A 23,666-nucleotide genomic window follows, 5' to 3' on the forward strand; every position below is an offset into this window, starting at 1 on the left:
GGGAGTTCCGACGCGATGCATCGTGTAATGAAGGAAACTACGTCGCAATCTTATAATTAAAAGTGACCATGAATACAAAAATCGAGCGCTCATTAGAAATCATCTTCGAAGGAGAATGATGAATTTACTCGCAATCCGAACGCGATTTGCATTCGATGGAGATTAACGACAAGAAGGATATTACAAAAGGTGTCAATGATACTTTAGTAACACTCTTAACGTACACGTTGTAACCGTCTAAACAGTCAATAAAATTTTCTTGCAAAATTGATTTGTAATAGTCTTGCTTTCTTCCCCTCCAAATATATTGCTATGTTCGTAAATTTTACGAGAGCGTAAAATTTAAGGTGCACGCGCACGTCGTGTCTCGGGGGAAGTCGTGCCGCCGTTAATGGCAAGCGATTGATAATTTGGTCCATCGGTACCATTTGGGAATAGCGGACGCAAGATACGACTGCGTCAACAGCATGCGTTGTTGAAGATCCAGATGCGTCAATGAATTCATTATTTCGAATTTCTAATAATATGTACATATTATATATGTATTTACATATTATATATTCGTTTGTAAATGGAAGGGATGTGTTACCCTTATCGCCAGGCCGCTGTACAATTTGAAATTGTGCACTCTCAGCAGTGTCAAAATGTTTACGCAAACTTGCATATCATCGTTGATACAGGTTGCATTAATTCGATAACATGCTAGTTTGCGAGTATTACAGCGCACCTAAACGAAGCACCCATCGATAAAATATTAATCTACAAAATGCGTTGGTGCGACGAATTCATTTTCACGTAGCGAATAAGCATATTACGCCGCGTATTAAATGTTACATTTTCCGGAAAAATTCGTTCTCCCCGCGTATGAATATATGTACTTCTTTTTTATATATAAAAGAAAACTCCATTCGCGGAAACAATATGAATACTAAGTGTACACTTTTAGATGGGTCTTAGCAGTGAAAGCACAAAATTTCCATTAAAAGTACGATGCTCACTACGGGCTAAGCTAAAGATAAAAAATGAATATGGTCCGTAATATCGCCGCAAGTGCAGTCGGTTTTATTTATCTTCGAAAGTCCGCCGCATCCGTATTATCTCGACCGGAGCTGTGATACTCCGTTAAAGATGCACGGAAATTGTAATTTGCATCCGGTAGTCGGTACTTTTAAGTAGGTTAATTTCCAGACAGTTTCGTATGCTGCGAATTTACTTCTTTCCGTCAAGTCTGTACATTAGGCTCTTTGTCGAACTTTTTATCTCTGTCCCTTAATGACGTCAAGAATATATTTTAAAAGGAAATTTAAAATGCGACTTCGTTAATGAGACTGGAATTTCTAACGCGTAACACGGAAATAAATTACGAGAATACGGCAAAGAGTGAGATAAATTTCATAGTGACTGACGCATATTTAAGGCTACTTTAAAAGTACGAGTCCAAGCGTAAGTTGACGCCGGTAGAATTTCAAATAACTTCCAAACGACGTGTACGTAAATGTGATTAAATTTACGGTAAAAGGAGCCAGCAGACAACCGTGCGTTAATATATGAGAAATCTATTGCACAACGTGTAGAACGTCAAAGGGGAAAGCGTTGCGAAAGGTGTTAAAGATTTTCTTCGAAAATCGCGCGAGAACGCTAAGAGTTATTATTCTCGTACAAGTTTCACTCCCGCTATCGCTGAAGTCATATTTTACAGAACAACGTTAGATTTAATAAAACCGTTTAAAGGTTTTACGCGGGGAGGCGTGTCGTGAGCATCGAAAAATGCCCTCTCGCGGCTCTTAAAAACTCCACGGTGTACGTAATTCGTTCGAGATCGTAGGGACTTGAAACCGTTTTTAATACTCTCGTTAAAGTCCTGGGCGCGGTTGAGAGAAGACCTTTATAAATTACGGCCTCGTTATGTTCACGAAATTAAAAATTGTGCGTGCGCTCACCTCTCTCGGCGAGTTTCACGAAGGAGTGTCCGCGTTGTTCCCACGAGTCTGTTCGTCACCACCTGTTACAAAAAAAAAAGAAGAAGAAAATAGAACGTAAGTTAACAGGAGAGATAAAGGTAGTGTAGTGGCATGAAAAAAGGATCAGCCGTAAGGCAGGCTTATCCGGTGGCTTCGTTCACTGGGCCAGACTTTAATGTCCGATACGATATCGTCGACGTCTCGCATAAAAAAGCCCCGGTAATTTATCGAATTCTAAAATTTCCAGGGGGGTTTGGGGAAAGAAAAAGCTTTTAAATATTTTACATGAAAATGTGTGCACAGGAATTCAATATAACGATAAATATGCGAATGCGCTTCTTTAACTTGCGTGCGTTAATCGCATGGTTTTTATTGCTGTAGTCGGTTAAAACAAATTTTAAAAAATTTACGCGACGATGATAATAAAATACAAATTCGCGCCTGGGCACGAAGGTGAAAGGGCACGCGGCATGAAATTGTTTTGACATCTAGATACTCGTTTCTACAGCGCGAAGAAGACGTAGATTGGCACGTAGTTGCATCACGTATAACGCACCCGCGGTAATTTCTCTCGCATTCAGCGAAAAATTAACCCCCGCTGCGTGGCGTCGAGTTGTGGAACCGGTGAAAGGGAGGGAAAAAAAACAAAATAAAACAGGTCGATGGGGAGGGGGAGGGGGGGGGGAGCGGAGGGCAGCGCGCGGAAGAAACTTACAATGGAATTTTCCGGGACGATCCGATTACATTCGCGAGCGGCAGCGATGTGTGAACGCGAATTCAACCAGCGTTTGCATGCGTAATACCCCGCGTCGGATACGACTTAATTACACGGAGTGCCATAAACCCGCGTTGAATCATTGTCACAATCTTCTCGATTCGCGCCGGCCGGCGCCACGAGCAATGGTTTACCGGCCGTTTCTATCGCATGATTTACGCCCGAATGTACTTTGCATTCCATTTACGGGTAAAGGGTGCGTGCGGCTTGCGCAGGGGATAATCCCCGGGTCCGCGGCCTCACGGTAAGCCCCATACATTACGCCTTATTTACACGCGTGTGACAAGTTTCTCGCCCTCTCGTTCCCGTGCCTCGATGCATTAGCGTTGCATGCGCATGGAATTCGTCAGCATGGTTCGCTCTCTATTGCGTTGCGTTGCAATTAATATGCATAACTATGACCGGGTTCCGGTCGCACGATAACGCGCGCCCGACCGGGCGTATAATCGACGTAGTTTCTCACACGCGACAAAATCTCGCAAAGCTTCCTTAGGTACTTCTTTACGTTTTCTCGATATACGTATAATGGCGTATCGCGCTAATTTATATACATATATACGGGTGGTATACTGCAACTTTCAAGTCGCGCTAAACCCCAGAGGATATAGGGCCTGCACATGAAGAGGTAATAATTTATTTTTATGGCGTACTGCGGCCGTGCGATAATTTTTTTGTTACGTCGCGTATCAGAGTTAGAGGGAAAATAAATAGGTACGAAATAGCGAGCGAGTATACGCAACTGTCTTAATTGACGGTAGACATGCACGGTTTATATAATAAATTGTATTCTAATATGATTGTGAAATGCACCCGGAATTATAAAACTCGGGTATGCGAGCTAATTGCTTAGTTAACAAAGTTGCGCATTTTTACAGCACAAGGATTAAAGCAAAGTTGTGACACACTATTAATTTCTCTAACTTTAGCGCCATAATATCGCGCTGCAACAGTGTGGCACGTTTGTAACGTTACATGGCTAAATAATGCTCGGCAATGTTGCAACGCACCGTGAAATAATGTAGCGGAGTATAACAAAAGCCTCTTTGTTTAAAACCATCTTAATTCTCATTACGTGGCGCAAATGCGGCCATTCACCTTATTAGTGCCATTATTCGGTGATTTCCTAAGTTTTCCAATCCTCATTAATATGTCAGTCGATTTGTAATGTATTGTACAAAAGATACTTGTAAAAAAAGTATCAATGTTAGACAAAGTTTGTTAAAATATGAAACTTAAAGAAAACTGTTTTCCATCATTATCTTTTTGGACTAGAGTACAGTCATCTAAATAACAACTTCTCAGCATCTTTTGCTCAACTACAATTTCCGTACTCTGCAACTATCGCTTACCTTGACATTCCAGTCATTGTTATGCAACTCTTTTGAAGAACATTCTTTACCAGAAAGGAACTTAAATACTTCACTGTACACATTAATTCAGCGTTAAATTTTCTCTAGAAATGCAATGTTTTGTATCATTTCGTAAAATATTAAGTGTCGTTTAAAAAACGTACAATAAATATTATATCTCTAATTAGAAGTTATCGATGAGATAACAATACGCGATACACAATAGTGTGGGAGATGATTTTCGTCGTCAAACACAATTACGTAAAATTTAAAATAATGCAGTAATATTTTAATATTTAAACGCGTTTCATAAATCTTCTTTTATGAAAATTCACCGTGTAGTTTAATATTCAACGCTTCAGCATTTTGTGGCGCGTCCTTTTAATCAAACTTGCGGCATTTCTTGCTTCGTGTTTTTTGGTGCGAGGGTTTAGTTAGTAAGGCCGGATATTTCGCACGGGTCGTACGGATTATTCCTCGACGTAACCTTGATAGTAATTAGAACTTCCTATGCTGGATAATCTTCCTGTAAAGGATCACGGTTTGACGCCTACCACGTACTGAACTTGAAGGGTGGATCAAATTTGCACACGTACGCAGGCACGTGCGAGGGCGGTTCGTTTGTGTGAATCACGTTTTCATACATACACGCGGCTAACGGAATTTGTACACCTGAATCCGTAGTTCGCGAGATTAAATAGTCGAGAGCCACGTACGCACGTAGTAACCAAATTTTGACAATTAAACGTCTACCGAGTGCGATCAAAAAGTCGACGGCAATTAGGATAACAAAAATACGATCTCTCTTGGGTTACAGTCTCGTCCATATAAGTATAGAGCGTATTAAATGAAATTTTGTTCTATTCTTTAGTAACGAAATTACTTATTAATCATTTTAGATTATAAACTAATAACTAATGTAATATCCAAATAATTATGATACGCATTCAATATATGCCAAATTAAAATTAATATTTACTTGGGCCGAATATATTTGTACTTTACGCATTGATTTTTGTGAACGCATTATTTCCAATTATGTATATTTGGCTTTTTATGATTCGATTGGCTCTTTAAATATTAGCTTTAAATAAATGAAATTAATTAAAGGTAATATATTGTACATTGAATCGTTGGATAGTTGGCATGTCCAAATATTTTCTAAACTGAAAAAATCGTGGAAGCTTTAGCTCCAAAAATAACAGGTCTGCGATTGCTGTGGAGTCGTCGTGAAATAACATCCACGCAGACAAACTGGACGTTCTTGAGGTCCGAGTATTTAGCAAAATCCTTGAAAGTACCATGTTAAAAGAGCCAGAATGAACTGGACGGATAGATAGAGAAGAGATGCTCTAAAATCTTTCGCAGAGGGAAGTTTGCAAGCCATTAGAAAGACTATGCACTCCGTAGAATCAACAGCTTCGCAATATCGTAGTTACACAATTTCCATGAAGATATTTGCGTGGATTAAATTCTTCATATCAACAAATCTAGATTACTGTTATTATACAATTATTATCCATACTATACGGGACAAAAGATTTCTACAATGGCAGGGGATTTTAGGTTTAAATCCATATATCTATATATCTATCATTCGCATGTGCGGTGTATTTGTAAACTCATATATTAATTATCCTGATATTAATAGCATAACCGATACGTATATCTCATAGTAACTAATTTCCAACGACCAAAGTCACATTGCGGTGGGAATGCCGGACGATAGATAAATAAATCGCGCGATAGATAACATTGATCTAACTATAAATTATAGATATACATTTGTATGCGTAATTTTCATATTAACCAGTTAATCGCACCGCAAGCGTGATCACGTTGCGTCAAATCGCACGTCTATAATTACTGTCCAATATTCCGTCAACATATCACTAAATTATAGCGTTCTCATAGCATAAATTATTCTAAAACATTTAGATTTTACATTATTCCACACCAATCCTGACACTTATGTATTAAGAGAAATAATAGATTGAACTATCTGAAATTATCTTTTCCAACTTGTTTCCAATACAATAAAATGCCACGTTAAATAATTATCTTAATATTACAATATTAACTAGTGACATATTCATATAAAAATTAATTTATATGAGTAAAGTCAAATTCCCAAATGCTTAACAATAAGACGACTTGGGAGCAACGTAGACACGTGTATTCGTACGTGACGTTTCAATAAACAATGTACTTATTTGTCAAACTGCCATCCGAGATAAAACATTCTTTATGACATCGAGGACGTGATCGCCAAGTTCTCGACAACTCGAACGAACAAGAACCACCAACCTGCGGCACGCTGTTGATTTGCAAACCGCATACAAAGTTTCACTTAGCACATCAACACCTTATGCTCTACACGATGCAAAACATAGTCCGACAACGTATTTTATGGAGACACGTTGATATTGCAGAGCATGTAAAATCGTCGAGCGAAATTAATCATCTTTTTAAATACAATTGGATATTCTCGTTCTTATGTCTACAAATATTATTTTGTTAGGCGTTTCTGTTTAAATAGTTGCAAATAAATTAATGGAATAGCGTTCTAAGTCCGCAATTTTCAAACTTACGTAACTTGTTATCATTCCTCTCTCAAAAAATGCTCAAACCGCGTCGTATTTAAAATGTAAATAATAATAGTTTAATTTAATTGTAGAGCAATTCCGCGTAGAATGATAAAAACGTAATTTAATAACAAAATTGTTATAATTTAGTTATAAAAATGCAATTTCAAGAGCACACGTGTCGTATAAAATTATTCTATTCATGCTGCATGATTGCAACCGTGTGCAAAATTGGAATCGTGTTTAACGCATCAGATATGTTAAGATAGCGTATCTGCGCTGCGTCAAGATAGTCCGCGTCAGCTCGTAAGCCGCTAATGCGACAAAAGTCATAGCGTTTGCGTGTCACAAAGAGAAGATGGCTATGTGGCAGATCTCGCTCGTAGATAGCGGTGACGGTATCCGGAAATTGCAGGTGAAGACGAGCCGGGACGCGAACGTGACACTCTCTCGAGATGCCCTCGAGCGCTAGAGACAACTGGAAGTGGTCATGATGCCCCCCTAGTACTTTGTTTGCGCGATTTTATCAACACCGTTTTATCGCGACATTTCGCAAAACATTGTCTTTGACGCGCGTTCTTTTAGTTATCTTTTCGTCCCGTGCATGCCTCCAAGAATAAAGACACCGTTTGTCGCTATCTATTCGCGCCAATGCTTTTCGCAAACGCGGCGTATTCATTGATGCAGTTTTAAATCATACACGTTCGTTCGTATTCGGCTATTTGCTACGTGCCACTTATGTATTGGTAATAACGATAACCAAAAGTACCCAGGTTCACAATCGATGATCAAATCGACATCGATTATGATTTGTCGGACCCTTTGATTTGATGACGACTACACTGACAAGAAATGTTTTAAACTAAGTAAACAGATTTACTTAAAATTATTTTTGTACACTGAAGTAAATATTTATTCTATTTAGAGAAAAATATCAAATTTCAAGTAAATCCATGTATTATATTAAGTAAATTAATTTAAATCATTATATTTTATACATTTAAATAAAGATTTCATGAGATATAGAATACTATTTATTACCGTAGAAGATACCGTATCTATCTAGATAGTGTTGACCAATTATTGATGATTTAGTCGATATATAGTACACGGAGAAAATTTTCTTTTAAAATTTACCCTGAAAATCATGTAATCGTGGGATAACATGGCATTTTGAAGTACTTTGTGAGAGCTTTTTGAAATTTTATCATACATTTTGCTAGTAAAGTGTATATTAAGTATGATTACTAGTGAAATGTACGGTAAAATTTCACAAAACTCTCATAAAATTCTTTGAAATGCCATATTGTTCCACGATTACATGATCTTCAGGATAAATTTTAAGAGAAAATTCTCTTCGTGTAGATATCATATTCAAGTCGATCAATGGAGATGTTGATTCGACTTCAATATGATATCAATTGAAATATGACTCGTGGACATCTACAGAATATTCTCCAGATATCGTGATAAAATCTTCTAAACATCAACTTGATTATTGATTTACACAAGACCTCAACTTGATTTCAATATGATATTCACTAGATTCTTCATCGACTTGTGAACCCGCGGGTATATCGCTTTGGAATCTTACTTAAATAACTTAAATGCACCTAGCGGATGAGAATCAAAAGTCGGAAATGTCCAGTGTCGGAGAAATCGTTGACTTATATTACTGAACATCGAGGTGACTTTATCATCATATAATCTTAGACTCCGTTGTGCGTTCGAAATTTAAATACTTGGAAACTTTTGCGGTTTTAACGAGCACCCTCCGCAATCTGGCATAAGGGCTCATCAACGAGGTTGACGTAGTATAGCTCGCAGCTGTAGTTACGCTAAACTTCCCAGATGATATCCACCCGTTATTATCAACCGTCCTACCAACGGAGCTGATGTACAATAGAACGTGTTACTTTAGAGCATCCTGGACCTAGCCGCTTCTTAATAGAGCTTAACTATTTTAATGAGGGACCGTGTCAGGGATGGTTTCGGAGGTAGAATATCCACATTTTCGGCGACCCCGTTGCCCGTCCGCTTCTCCATTCCTTTACGAGAATACTCAATTTGAGGAGGCAGTTCCGCGTGGCTGCGTGGCGTCAAATTAAGACGGCACGCAAGATGGATAATACTTGATGAGGGCTTTAGTAAGGAGATATATTATCACCTCGGTACAGTATCACTTTACTCTATCTTACTAACTAGAATAAAGGCATTCAGAAACTGACAGGGAGAACGTATAAGCATTGATTGATAATTAACTCGATTATGCATCTTTACTAATTAATTCAGTCATTGGTAATCTTTCACTTATCTTTTGAAATAATTTACAATATTATTGAAGTATTTTACTTATCTTCTTTAACATATTTCTTTAATTACTTATTCTTTTTTACAATATATCGCGCGCGTGTGTGTGTGTAATCGATAGTTATTACAATTAAATCATGTATTGCTAAAACACCCTAAGTCACTTTTTAACACTTTTGAGCTTTGACGCACACATTGCTATTTAGGTCAACTTGCACCGTTTAGTGCTGAAACACCTCAAGTTCCTATATTCCATAGTGTAGTTTGCGTATTTTAAATGTAACACACCTGGTATTCTAAAGGCTTCTGAATTCATAAGTAATCTACGTTTACCTAAGTCACCAAAAAATACTTGCTTTCCTACATGTAAAATAAAATGTGTCATTGTCAACTAAGTACTGCACTCATTTTCTAAAAATATTGCTGCAAACAGACGTGAATAGTTTTTTCATCTCCCGAAAATTTATAAGTGATTTAGGGTATTTCAGCAATACACGATTCAATTGATATAGCTGTAAAAACAGAAAAACAAATACATAAGTGTCACGACGAGGCCAGCGAGCTGTCGTTTACACTATCGCGAGAATTGCTGAACCCAATTTCGAATATCAACTAAAGTTGGTGCTCTAACATGCTATCTCTAGAGCCATAAGCATCAGCTTAATGGAGATGACTATAGCGTGTATGCTACATAGCGCGCATGTATTATTAGAGAGCGCGAGGGAAGGACGTCAGATGAAAATCGAATCATGCAATTAGGCCTGATTCATTTGCAGTCCCGTAGCGTGCGTGCTAATTGCACAAACGGATCCAACATCGATATTTGCGCTGACCTTTTATAAGGTACAAGGATTTTGCATAGCGCCTAACAAAAAGTGATCGCTGAAAAAAAACATCGCGGAATAAAATAACGAAACAACAAAGAACCGTATTCGTCCGCGTATTCAGAACTGACTCACGTATTCTCCCGTTTTCCGATATTCATGGGAGAGACAGATCGAATTACCGCGTTAGCGCGTTTAACTCGTCAATTGTAGATTGGCACACGTAGCATAGGAGCTATAACTCATAGTAATTGTTGAATACAGAACTAGGCGTGTAATTTGCGAAACTCTTATTCATACGTGGAAACTGTGCGATTTCATTCTCTTTAGCTGGTGCAAAAAGAAATTAAATCCAAGATACAAGAATTCACAGTAGTTTAAGAGTATTCAATCCGAAATATTTCTAGATATTTTTTATATTTTATTAAATATTTACTATTCTCCCGAATTCTGGATATTCTATCAAATCAGCCTTAATTAAACATGCTAATAAATTCGTGTATTAATCATCTATTTTAAAAACTTTACAATGTTTAATTATTTTGTTTGTTTCTCTCGTTCTGTGCATATATAAATATAATATAGCGTGTTAATTTGTACATTTTCTATTGAGCAACTTTGTTTCCAACGAAGCATTACAGTATATTTAATTCTATGTTTATTGTATATTAACAGCCACAAGTTGTTACAAATTTGTTATAGAGTGACTAACTCCACAATAATGTTGCAATCACATACACATCAGAATCACCATTAAAATCTATTTTAATTGTATCCTATGACTGTTATTTCAACTACATGTTCAGATTCATTTGGTCATGATTTTTCATGAAATATTGAATAATCTCGTTACCGGTTGGAATAACTCGTTTGGAAAAAATGCATAAATTTATATATTTGGATATGATTTATTTATTTGGATTGCGTGGATACGCAATATTAAACGAAGGTAATATTCTAAATTAAATTTAGTAATGTGGAAACAGAAAAATGTATTTAAAATAATAATTTAGAAAAGATGATGTCTACAGTAATATCAAGAGGTAATAAAAAACATTAAAGACATTTAAAAATAAATTATTATGTAAATCAATGCACAAAAATCTGAATCATGAAATAAGTTTCTCGTGATAATTTTAAAATCCTATTATTACAAATCAAAGTTCTGATAAATATTCATATTATGTAAGTTTTTTAAATAAAGACGTTTTGTAAATATATGAAATACTCAGAATTATATACTCGTTGACTATATGTATATGTAGCAATCGTTAGAATAGTGAAATATTTTGTGTACAAATGGAAAATATAAAAAATATAATCACTTCAAAACTCTGTTAACTAACTATAGAAACTATATTAAGCACGACAAGAACTTTAACCATTTTAACTTTTTCATGATAAATTTTTAGCATCCTTTTTTTTAATTTCATTTCTCTCGTTTTAGCTCGACGATGGCGCGTAAAAGAGGACTTAAGCCAGATCAGCACTTATCAAGGCAGCGCTGCAGCGTAATGCATATTAAATGAATACCTCATCGAAACCAGCGCGGCACGGTACGTCGAGAGCCAATGTGCACTGGCTTGTTGTTTACAATAACAATAAAAATCCGCGATATTGAATTCGTCGACTAAAACGCACCTTCCACACTGTACCAATATTACCTTTTATGACGGCGAATGAAAAAATATTCGATACGGCACTTCTACTATTTGCATACGTCAAAGCATCGATACATTCAATCGATATTCGAGATTGAAACAATATCAAATCCGGATAACAAGTATTAATATTAACGGATAGTCTGCCACTTAAGGAAAGGGGGAAAGTGAAACAAAATTTAAATATTTTATTTATCGGCAGGGTCTCAAACAGTAAAAAACAAACTTAAACAGTTTAGTCTAATATCTCGACAATTAAGCATGGTAGGCAAAAATGTTTCAGGCAAAAGTTGGAAATTATGGAAATTCTGAGGGAAATTATGCAAGTTGAAATATCCAATTATATACCTTTTTTGAAAAACAATTATGTGTTTTCATTACACTAATTGAATCATCTCATTATTCTGCATGAAAGTATTGAGGTACGGTTATTGAATAATTAACAGTTTACGAGATACTTTATATTTCGTAACAAAACACCAAATTATACTAAAATTAAGTATAAAATCTTGTGAATTATTATTTTCATACACAATAAATCTACTTTAATATTTCTATATGCAGAATAACTAGAAAAATCATATTACGTAAAAAAGTCATAATTTCATTTTAAGAAAAAGTTGAAAACTTTCATCTAAAAAAATTTTTAATTGATTTATTATTATTATTATTATTATATTATTTGTTCTTTTTTCTAGATTATACCACTTTTGTCTAATACATTTTTGCTTATACCGGAGTCAGTTTTCGAAATATTTTAATTGCTAGATTATTTGAGATAAAACATCTCGCATACTCCATAGCTCCAGAATTAGTCATATTTATTACTTATATAAGATTTTAGAATTAAGTTTTAATAAAAGAATATTATTATTAGTATATTATAAATTATTCTACATTTTATATATTATAATATTATATCATAATATATTTTCATATTGTATATCGTAAAATTTGACAAAATTAATCATATTTTCCCGTTTATTGTCAAGTTTACTGTTTGTTAATTAACAAATGTGTTTATTTAAAAATATATACAATCAATAATATTTAAAAATATTAATGTTTGCATAACATACACGGTAGCAAAAGAAAAAAAGAAATTCATTTAAATGTATTGTCATATTTATAAATATTAAAAAGTTGCTTTTATCATAACAGATAATAATATAATTTTTAAATAATGCTAACATTAGCAATGCAACATTGCTTTATTATTTCTTTTTTACCATCGTATATACGTACTTATATATTTATTATTTATGATCACATCTTTTCAAGTAGATTAAACAAACGCTACAAAATATTATTTTAATTTACAACATAGAAACAAATATTGTTACGTCAGACAGAAATATTGTAAATTTAAAAATAAATACTTTTATTATGTAAATGGAGATATTGCCTGTTGAATTGTAACAGATAAATATAAATTCCCGTGCAATTTATAAACACTCATTAACGATAGAGGATTTTACTTTGATATATAAATCGTATTATAAAATGTTGAACCTCTGACCTCATATTTTTACAAATATATATGAAATTGCATGCAATCAACGATGTTATCAATCATATTGAATCAAGAATAATCCATGATTATTATATTACGTTATTAGGTTTGGTTTCGATCAAAAAGCACAAATGAGAATTTCTACATAAGTACTTATCTTTGCCGTATTAATTGTGCGTTTTCGCAGAGATAGTGCACTTCTCTCTTCAATGTTTCATTATAAATTTTTTAGCATTATTTTATACGAATATATCTCTATAGTTGAATCATACAGTCTCGTGCAGGGTTTTGTTACTCGGGATAAAATTAAAAACTTATTCGACAGCTTTATGAAGTTAATCTCTTCTTTTTAAGAGCCTACACAAAATGTACTAAAAACTTTAATCCACTCGATCAAGCAGTTTCTGAGAGAAATATTGGATTGATTCGTAAGTTTCGCTTTACTTAACCAACTGAATTTTTATATTTAGAAAAGTCTTAGAACTATACATAAGTACTGATTCCTCGATGATACATTTTTGACTACTTGCAGCAGATGAAATAATTGGATACGAGCAATGTTGGTTTCTCAGACGGAGTGATTCAGTAATTATGTATAACGTTATGTGAATGCGAATATGCGCAGAACAGGCGCATATTAATATTACAAGTGCATTTATCTCTTTGTAGCCATATATAATTCTCCATTAATAATTACATGCCACTATAATTCTCCTCCTCTCTTCGTTCCCTTTACTATCTCTCTCACTCCCTCCCCTCCCCCTCCCCCCTCTCTCTCTTTCTCCTCTCTCTCTCTCTCTCTCTCTCTCTGTCACTAATATATTGATAGTACGGCCGATCAAACGCGCATCCAATCTCATTACGACACGTAATTCACAAGCGAATTACCGAAGCCTGCCAAGAGAGAAAATTCATCGCGACATTCGAATCACGAAAAAAAAGCGCCACACGGCAAATTGAATTACAACGCATCATATATCTCCTGGAGGATTGCTCGACAAAAAATCCCGCTTAAAAAAAAAAATTGTACCGCGCAAATCCCGAGGCATCAAAATCTCACGGCGAGCACATCCAGAGACGTTCTGTATATATTTTGAATGTCACGCATATTAGATTTTTCTCATGCCGCTGCGAAATTTATCATGCAGAAGTTTAAAGCAGCTTTCCAATTTTCCCAATACGTCGCGTCTCATATCCGAGAGATAATATTTATAATGATATTTATAACGAAATACAGATACTGAAAGAGAACAAAATAAACGGCGCTACAACACGTATCTTTATCGATAATAATTATAGCCTTAATTTCAACAAATTTGTAGATTACTAACCTCATGGACAGACGCACAGCGATACCCGTTCCGCCCAGCTGAAACGATAAAAACATTCAGTTAATAATTAATGGATATTATTACAGCCACTTACAATAATAAATGTACTCATAGAGTTTGCCGCCTAAACAGTTATTATTTCGAATTGACAGTAATGTATTTTCCAAGTAGTCAGAGGTGGCAAAGCACTCCTACAAAATAAATAAGCGGTCAGCGATGAAAATAAACAAGATTAACATATTTTCATTCTATCGCCGATAATTGGCCGTCTATAGAATGAGACCGTAAATTTAATTACGCGGTTAAACCGTGAAGTGCGTCGCAACGAAGCATGAAAGTGAGGAACACACTCTCGGCGCAGGCCGCAGTTTTTCCGCGCATCCTGTATGACAGGCGACGTAGCTTCGTGTCGGAATTTATGTGGAGAACATGCATCCGCCTGAATTCATCGTATAAGGGCTTACTCGTGCGATATGTCACACCAACACCAACCGCCACGCGGATGTGCGAGTGCGTGTCGGTGAAATCGTGGGTGTGCGCGCATCGGTTTTGCATTTTTCAAGCCGATAATTTATCAATCTTGTCCACCCCGATTCCACCCCAAATCCTATTCTCTAGCTGGCACGGCGGCGGAACGGCGAGGGTGGAAGAGGAAAGGCCGGTCGGTCTACGACCGGTCGTTTCTGGCAGGGAAATAATGAGCCTCTTTAAAGACCGGAAGTTTTCATTCGCGCGAGCCTGGAAAATCGATTTTCGCACTTTGTCGAACGCGCTATTTTCGCATCGTCATGCGTCAGAAGGCAACCGTGCGCCTCACTTTGCTCTCATGAAAGTGTCGGTATATTGTTGTCAAAATATCACGAATACGGCGATAATAAGCGTAACACAATCGCACGAAAATTTTGTAAAGCTCGTTTCATTAACCCGTCGAATTTTGTATTTTAAATTAACATTTCAATCACAAACTCTATTTGAAGAGCTAATTGGATTGGATTCAGATTTGTGTCTCTTATTGTTACGAACGTATCTAGATTAACTGGCATTGATAAATTTAATCTTGCTTTCAATCATATTATAAAATTTATCACGTGTAATTTTGTCGCGTAATCATTGGTTACAAATGTATTTCACATTTTTTATTCTATTCAATCGAAAGGTACAACCTGATAAAATGCTCGCTGCTTCGGCGAAAGGGAAACTGTATTCTTCTAACTTTGCTTTTATAGCTTTGCTAATTTTTTAGCTCGTTCAGCACAACGATGTAGAGGTGGAAACGAAAGTTCATCGACACAAAATAGCTGACTGAACGAGGTAACTTCGCTCAGTGAGAAACAAATACGACAATCTATTTGAAAACAAATTTTTCAGTGGGGCGAGAGATTTATTCTCCGCTCTGATTCTCTACTCGGACTAAAGTTATCTTGCTAATAATAAAAGAAAATAATAATCGTACGTGCGAAAAGAATGATGTGAAAAAAAAAATATTTAAAATAAAATATAATCAAGATCTTGTATCCGTCTTATTCATCGTAATTTATTTGTTCTTAGGCAAGGATATGTATACGTCATCGCGCAACGTTCATTTTATAACTTCTCCATTATGAAGAGCTAAGCGATTTTCCGAATCATTATTTAACTTCGCTTTTACCTCATTCAACGAAAGAAGCGGCGAAGAAGGAAATAAATTTTTTCTAGTTAAAACAAGAAAAACCACGTCGGTTTGGTAAAACTCTAATTTGAAAGCGCATTTTGCATATTTCAAAGTATATTTATATTTAATTATACTAAACCTTAGTTATAAATATATAATGTACGCCACACCATTAGTAAAATCAATAATTCATCTATAAATAAATAACAAATTTTAAAAACAAAGGTTTCAATTCCGCGATTAATTTTTTTATTACAAAATTGAGATAAGAAAATTGTAAATTTTACTTACAAGAATCTATTTTATTTCTTATACACGTAAGAATGTATATAATATACTTTCGAATTATTGTCATGTTTCGTATACACGAGTGGGATCTATCATAACTTCTACCGTGTGCGCCTAATGGAAAAAACTAGCTGAATATAAGTTATGGGATTTGCGAGAACAATATTGGAAAGCGCAAGTTATGTGCTTTTTCATTTTTTTAATTTAAAGTCACAATTCTCTCTCCGCCATTTCAGAGACACAAATTCATAACTTTTTTTCATGCCCAACTTTTACGTAAAATATGTAAACATTTTCCATTTATGCTTGTATTTAAAATATATATTTTTTACTTAGTTATTTACAAATCAACCCGTTTGTATAAACGCAATCGCTTTCGTCTTCTAATCGTATGAAATATAGTGCAAAATATCGACAGTCCATACACCAGGCGCGTTATGTTCTGAATTCAATAAGGAAAATTCGCTTCGCTCGTGGAATCGAAAATTATATACATCCTCATACACGTCTCGAGAGTTTCCTAGAAATTCTCAATTGCTTTCACGAAACTTTAAAGAGGTATGCAAGTTTGAACCGTTTTTCATAGTTAGGAGATCGCGGCTGTATATGTCAGACTTTCAAGTAGCAAAGAAGTGGTTATAGTCGGACGTATACAAAACGATCGTAGTAGTGCAAGCACTATATAGTCAGCCAGCACTTCCTCTATAAAACTGATCGTGCAATAAGTTGTAATTTCCAAATACTTTCATTGCAAACATTATCTGACAATTCTTTTCCAAAAAGCATCTCGATAAATTCGGTTATGCATGAGGTATATAATAAATAACGGTGGTGTCTTCAAAAAATTCTCTCGCTAAATGGTAGAAATTTTATCACGATGAAAGCAGTCCGTCCGCCCGTAAACTGATGGAAACGAAATAATGAAATGCGATGTACGTCAAATGAAACCAATTTGAGCCGTTATAATGACGGCTCGAATTCCCACGTATCAATGCATGCGGATTCAATAGAAGAAACTTCTATCATTAGATTATTGCGGAGAGAGTATTTCGTTTGGAAATTAAACTTTCAATGAACACCGATCAGTGAATGCATGAGAATTTCTCTCCGCTGGCGAAACGAGGGGAATTTTACTAATAATGACATAATCGTTATACTGCGTCGCTAATGAATCGCTCAGCACGAAATCACCATGTCCACCGAGGCACAGAATTCATCGGGAACTTTTTCAACTTCGAACTTAATTCAAAGCGAGGGGTGCGATAAGAAATTTATTCAGAAGCTGATGAGGTATTTCGTGCGGATTTTTCTTCCAACGCGTTCAACTCGATCACCGGACAGAGAAAAATGCCCATCGAAGGAACGAACTCCGATAATTCATCCCGATGAAGAAAGCAATTAGCAAAACGCAATTAGCGCATCGTCTGCGTTCATTTATTTTAATTTCCCATTCTTTTGCGCCATATATTCTCTTCAACGTTAACGCCGTACAAACATTTGCAACATTTATTAATTTACCATATATGTACAAACTGATTGTATAATACATGATGAATATTGTGGTGATAAATAAACAATTAGATATTTATCGTTATTTCCAAGCGTGGTCAATGAAAATATCGCAGACAGCGTGCGTTGCAATATTTAAGATATAAACGGTGTAAATATGAAGAATGGAAGGATCCAGATTTTCATAAAATCTCTTGATAAGGATGAGAATAGAAATCTGACATTATTGAAAAGGCGAGAGATTTATGATTCAAGGACGATAAAACAAAACGATGGCGGCTGAGGCGCGATTCGAAGAATGAAGCCCGGAAAACTTGTAATAGCGAAGGAAGACAAACTACAGCTCAGAAAGTTGCGGGAGTTCTGAAACTTGGCAGAAATAGATGCATGACCAATGTCTAGCAATGTTACTGGAACAAGACCGTTGTATTGCGCCAAGGGCCAGACAAGTTGTACAAGACAGAAGTTATTATGCCCAGGAGGAGTAGGGCACATTAGGATCAAAATCACAAATCCTTGGGCACGTGACTTGCTTGCGAAACTTCCGATCATTCCGGCGCCCGAACTTGCGGCCGATAAAAATATATCATTTGCCGTCGTACTTCATCGACATTTCGGCAAAAAGGAAAAGGGAGACGTATGCGCGCGCGGCGCCTACGAGAAACGCTCCCAACGTGACCGGCCGCGAAACAATCACCGTTTCGCGCCCGCCTAATTGTTGCCGTATATTTCTATTCATACTCGCTTCGGATTCCTACATTTCCTACCGTTCCAGGCGAACTAAGTTGTTTCCACTACCACTAAGAGCCTCGATCCTCGCACCTTCATCAGGTACCCTTTTATACGATGCAAATCGCTTTTTTGTCCGCGAGTTAGAGAGGGCAAAGGGGAAATTGCTCGTGACCTCTTGAAAGGACCCTCGCGTCGGCGTAGGATCAAGGTACACAATGAAGCCCGGCCTTTTGTTGCAACGATGATAATAATATTTGTCCAAGCATAATTCGGGAAATATATTCAGGACTTCATTTAAGACAGTATCGCCGCGTCGCAGAATTTTCTTTCAAGGATTCACGAGCCGTTGGAAAATTTATTTTACCTGCCTCTGGCTCTTATATAAAACTGCGCGGCGGCATTTATGCGCTACAAAACGCGATTTTATCGTTCTGAAAAGTTTCGCGATATTACGAGACATATATATCTCTCCTAAATCAGATGCGACAAAGTCATTACTGTGCGCGCGAGTCGACTTCTATTTTAATATCTCTACTTGTGTTAAGGATACTTGGACTGCACTTCGCCAACGAAATAATTTTATTTATCAATAGTCAGGAATGATATAATATAATCGCCGTACAGTATTGTATAATAAATTTAGCATTCAATCAGTCAATTAAAATTTTTTGCAACTTTAAACATGGAACCTTTTCCGTTGGAAAATAGAATACGCGCGCAAAATATATTTTGATTGCTTACTTAAACACACAGCTACATACATATAGCTCTGTGTCTTGTTTATATTTCTCTTAGAAAATACCCTGCACAAGTCGCACCGGCAGATATATTTTTATATGAAGATAAAGAGGAAATCAGAAGTTGATCTTCAGCGTAAGCTGTAAACTAAATTGCTGATCATTACTTTCTGAGCCGCTATATATTCTAACCCGGCACGGCACTGTCATTTTTCTGTTCTGTCAAGTGTTCTTGCTGTCCCCTAAACGATATTCTCCAGACGTTCATATCGATGTGAACATTTGTCACTGGACATGCCTGACAAATTATCACTGTCAAACTGCACTTTAATCAGAAATGCTGTCCACTACAGTATTATATTATTCTAGATTGCTTCTTTTCGCTCACTAAAAGTATACAATAGAGAGAGAAAAGTAACACTGAAATAGATAGCTAATACAGCCCGGAGAACTTCGATTGATTTGAGTTCTATATACTCTCGTAGTATCGATATTAATTCAATTTCCGTTAAAGTGAGAGTTTCAAACGTCTCGAAGAGTTTTCCGATATTAGAACTGGCAAGCATAAACAAGCATTAGCGGCGAGCAAAAATGAAATAATCTCCAATTACCTGAAATGAAATTATCTCAATACAATTCATCGTAAACAAGCGATGCCTGGCGTAGCAGAAAGCGTGGAGAAATACTTGGAGATTTAATTACAAAGTATAGTTTAGTTATAAGCTATAACGAAAGAACTTATTTAATGAAAGAGAAAGCGAAATTGATGAGACGCGAGGCGAAAGAGAAAAACGACGACGCGCGGTGAGAGAAACTGGCGTGGTCGTGCGTCAATGAGAAAATTGAATACTCCATCGAGGCACACAACAGACGCAAATTTATGGGGCGTTCCACTTTTAGGAACGACAACCAGACACCAACACGCGCAATCGTTAATCGATCGCTATGATTGCACGGGGGAAAAAAGAGCTATCAAGCGGCCATTATCCGCGTTTTCTATTACCAAAGCCGGTTTCCCTTTTACCTATCGTCACTTCGCCCTTTTGTCTCTTCACGCGCGGCGAGAATAAAATTCAGATACTATTTCTCCCAAGTTAATTGTAATTAATTACAATCGCGCATTACTGTTATATACTCCCTGTCAAAATGTGCAAACATAAAGTTTTATATTCCACAATTAGATGGGTATCCTAAACTCCCCGAAGTGAAAATCGACCGAATAAAGTCGCGCAATATGATTGTGTTATGTAAGTATACATTGTCATGTACTGAAAACTGGCGATAACCTTTGAAAAGCTCGGCAACGCTTGTGACGCGCACTAAGCTCGAAAAGTAAGAAAGATAATCCCTGGCATAAGGCTTTTCGAGTCTCGTCAGCAAAAATTAGGGATGAGAAGCTACTAGTATAGGTACCATCTGGTCTTGACGTCTCATCAATGCACAGTAAGTGAGAAGGGGATAGGAAAAGGAAAGGGATGGGGGATGAGAAGCTTAACATTAGGTCTTCTCCGGCTCTGTTAGCAACGACGATGCTAGAAGGAAGATGGCAGGCGTGGAGGGATGGGGGGGGGGGTGGGGAGAGTCAAGACATGCAGAGATTCTAGAACGCACCAGCGAGATTTCCTGGTTTTCCTTCCCTTACAACCGAGGCTGTCGTGTGATTTATATGAAAACGATTTCGCGTCTGGTGGCACAGGTAATCGCACGATGATTGCCGCTTGTAATTGATTAGCGATTACCCATGTCACTTAATCCCTCCATCTTCCCGCGAAAGTGATGGCCCGATTGTTGGCAACATTATCGATATCTCCCGGGCGATGCATCAATCAAAATCGAGACGAGAGTGCGGATGGACGATCAAAATAATGCTTCACTGATAAATCGTTTCCTCGCTTTCGAAAACAATGATTCGCCGTAATGCACCAGTTTTAACGTCATTTATAACGATACTGCCATCATAAGTTTGCCCTTTCATACTTTAAGTAGCCTTGCGTTGCGCGTAATCGTTATCGAGTAAATAAAGTGTAAACGTATAATAATTGCAATACATCTACAATTTTTGGATAACATTTGTAGCAATAGTTTCGTAAACAACTTAATAATGCCGGCAGCAATATATTGCACCGTCTGAAACAATTACTTTTAGCTCTAATATTAAAATTTCGGACAACACATACCTTCGGAAATTGTAAATAATTTATTATCCGTGACTTATCGCGCGATGAAAAAAAATTGGCACGAATTATTTCTAAACCTGCAGCTATTTCCGAGATATAACCCGTATGGAGGAATCCACGGCGGTCCGCAAACGACTTTAAAAACTGTTCCGTAAATACATTACACCGGCTTGTTCCTTTTGGAACATTTCCCGCGCGCATTTAGATGAAATACATCACACTTTCCATGATCGATGTGCATATATATGCCCGTAGTTATGCCGACGAACGGCGTTTCCTGGAAGCAATCTTCGCAGCCTGATTTTATATCGCGAGAAGTGCTCCAATACAGTTTCATGCAATCCCCGATACGTTCGACATTTTGAATCCGTAGATGAACGCTGGCTCGATCGCAGCAACGTGTTACCGCGGAACAATGAAAGCGATTTACGGCGCTATCGCCGCAAGGTGCTGCAACGCGATAGAAGTATTGATACGGCGAGGGAAAGAGTATGAGCTGGCTCAGACACGTGCAATTTCGGGATCAAAGTGACGAACGTAAAAGCACTCCAAGCTCCCGGCCCTTACATGTGCGTGTTAAAGGGCTATCGACATACGACGGCTAACGCGAAGGTATCGAGAGAGAAACCGATTATCGACGTTAGGATGACGGTTTCATTGCCCCGTGACATTTCTCTCCATACATTATCCGATTTCGGATATCCCGTCTTTACAAACTCTCGCTACTTGAAATTTGTTCGTTCTCGCTTCACATTTTAGCAACTTGCAGCCTCGACCATGATTTTAATTATATTGGCGCTAACGTGAAAAGAGTCAATAAAAAAAAGAAGATCGCGAACAAGATATTCTGTTGTAGCCCTAATAATCATATTTTGTCGAAAGTTTTAATTATCGATCCACGGCACGACAAAAGAAACACATACATTTTTGTATAAAAATGAAAAGTAACGAGCGAGGTAGCGCATTTTGTGCGGTGTTATCCTCTCAGAAGAAGTTCCCGGCATTATCCCACTCATAATTTCGTAGGCAGCTTACACAAGCTTAACTCAACCCCTATCTCACCTCTGTCCACCCGCCAGCCGCCGCCACCCACGGTTTCTCTAGCATTTCCGGGCTCGCAAGCTCGCAAGCTGCCCCCTCATAAACTTAACATAAGGGTTAAGTCTTAGCAGTACCCTCAGCTTTGCTGCTTTCCTTCCTTTTGTAGCCCATCTACCCCATGCTCCTTTACCTACATCAAAGGGTAAACTTTCAGCTTGTTATCTGAAACTGCTCAGAAGCCCATGTGTAATTACCTCTTTGAATATTTTCTTTTTAAAGTCTGCCTGATTACGTGCCATCTCGAATCGCTTCGCGCTTCGCTTGCGCTCGAAATTATCTTCCCAGCAAAAAAAAAGGCCCGAAGACTAATTAAACTAGCGCCATATTGTAAGTAAGTTTAATTCAATTAAGTTCGATTTATCACATTCAAGCAATCGTCTTTGGCGAGAGCACGCGAATTTCTTAGCGCGTATACGCGAGGACGTACAAGGAAATTGTCTTCCATTCGTTCATCTCCAACTTACAGGCTGCATAAAAAGTGCGAGAATCGGAATACCACGAGGTCATTAGGACAGTGTCGCGAACGGAAACGGAGAGTCGCGATTATGCGCATTTAATTATCGTTAAGGATTAAGGCCGCCATAAATCCGTCTCGCAGTCTGGAAACAAAGAAGCGACCGGATGGGCGTGCAGCTCGCACGTTTCTGTACTGAAAGTCGCGACACACAAGCCACTCAACGAAATTGCCACGTGGCCGAGTTCCTCAACAAGGCGCGAAGAAACATGAGAATCCTCGAAAGGACTGCGTCATACCGCGAGAAGACTTTGATGCACGAGCGCGGACCGCCAAAAGAACAAGGGGAAAGGTCAGACGCGAAACATTATTTCTCCGCTGTCACACAAAAGTAGGATTTGCCGTTAATGTGCGTGCGCGCGTGTGCGTGCGGACGTGCGCGTATATTATCGCGTGCTATACAATTGCGCGAAACTTCGTTCCTGCTAAACGAGATTTCAGATCCATTTATGTTCCTTGACGCAATCGGAATGGCATATGTCGGACTGAACGTTTTTCTAACCCAGTAACTGCGACTATCAAACGCGCACGATTTTCAATCTAAAATCTCCTATCTCGGATGAAATTATTGATTAATTCTCACTTACGCGCGAAAAAATTATTGTTAAAGTGCAAAACCCAATGCGCCCTTACAAATTTCACACGAGC

General features: G+C 37.3%; 1 protein-coding gene across 2 annotated transcripts in view; it reads right to left on the minus strand.

Moving 5' to 3' along the window:
• The window catches only part of LOC105564949 (TWiK family of potassium channels protein 18), a 230,124-nt gene that overhangs the window by 151,270 nt on the left and 55,188 nt on the right, over window positions 1-23,666 (minus strand). For both annotated transcript variants that reach the window (XM_012017739.1, XM_012017740.1), the window contains exons 2-3: window positions 14,310-14,347; window positions 1,941-2,002 (exon numbers count right to left, since the gene is read on the minus strand). The gene's annotated coding sequence lies outside the window, so the exon portion shown is untranslated. The remainder of the gene's footprint in view (window positions 1-1,940; window positions 2,003-14,309; window positions 14,348-23,666) is intronic.

Source organism: Vollenhovia emeryi, unplaced genomic scaffold (genome assembly GCF_000949405.1).
Source record: "Vollenhovia emeryi isolate VEMERY1.0 unplaced genomic scaffold, V.emery_V1.0 DF939157.1, whole genome shotgun sequence".
NCBI classification, from domain to species: domain Eukaryota; kingdom Metazoa; phylum Arthropoda; class Insecta; order Hymenoptera; family Formicidae; genus Vollenhovia; species Vollenhovia emeryi.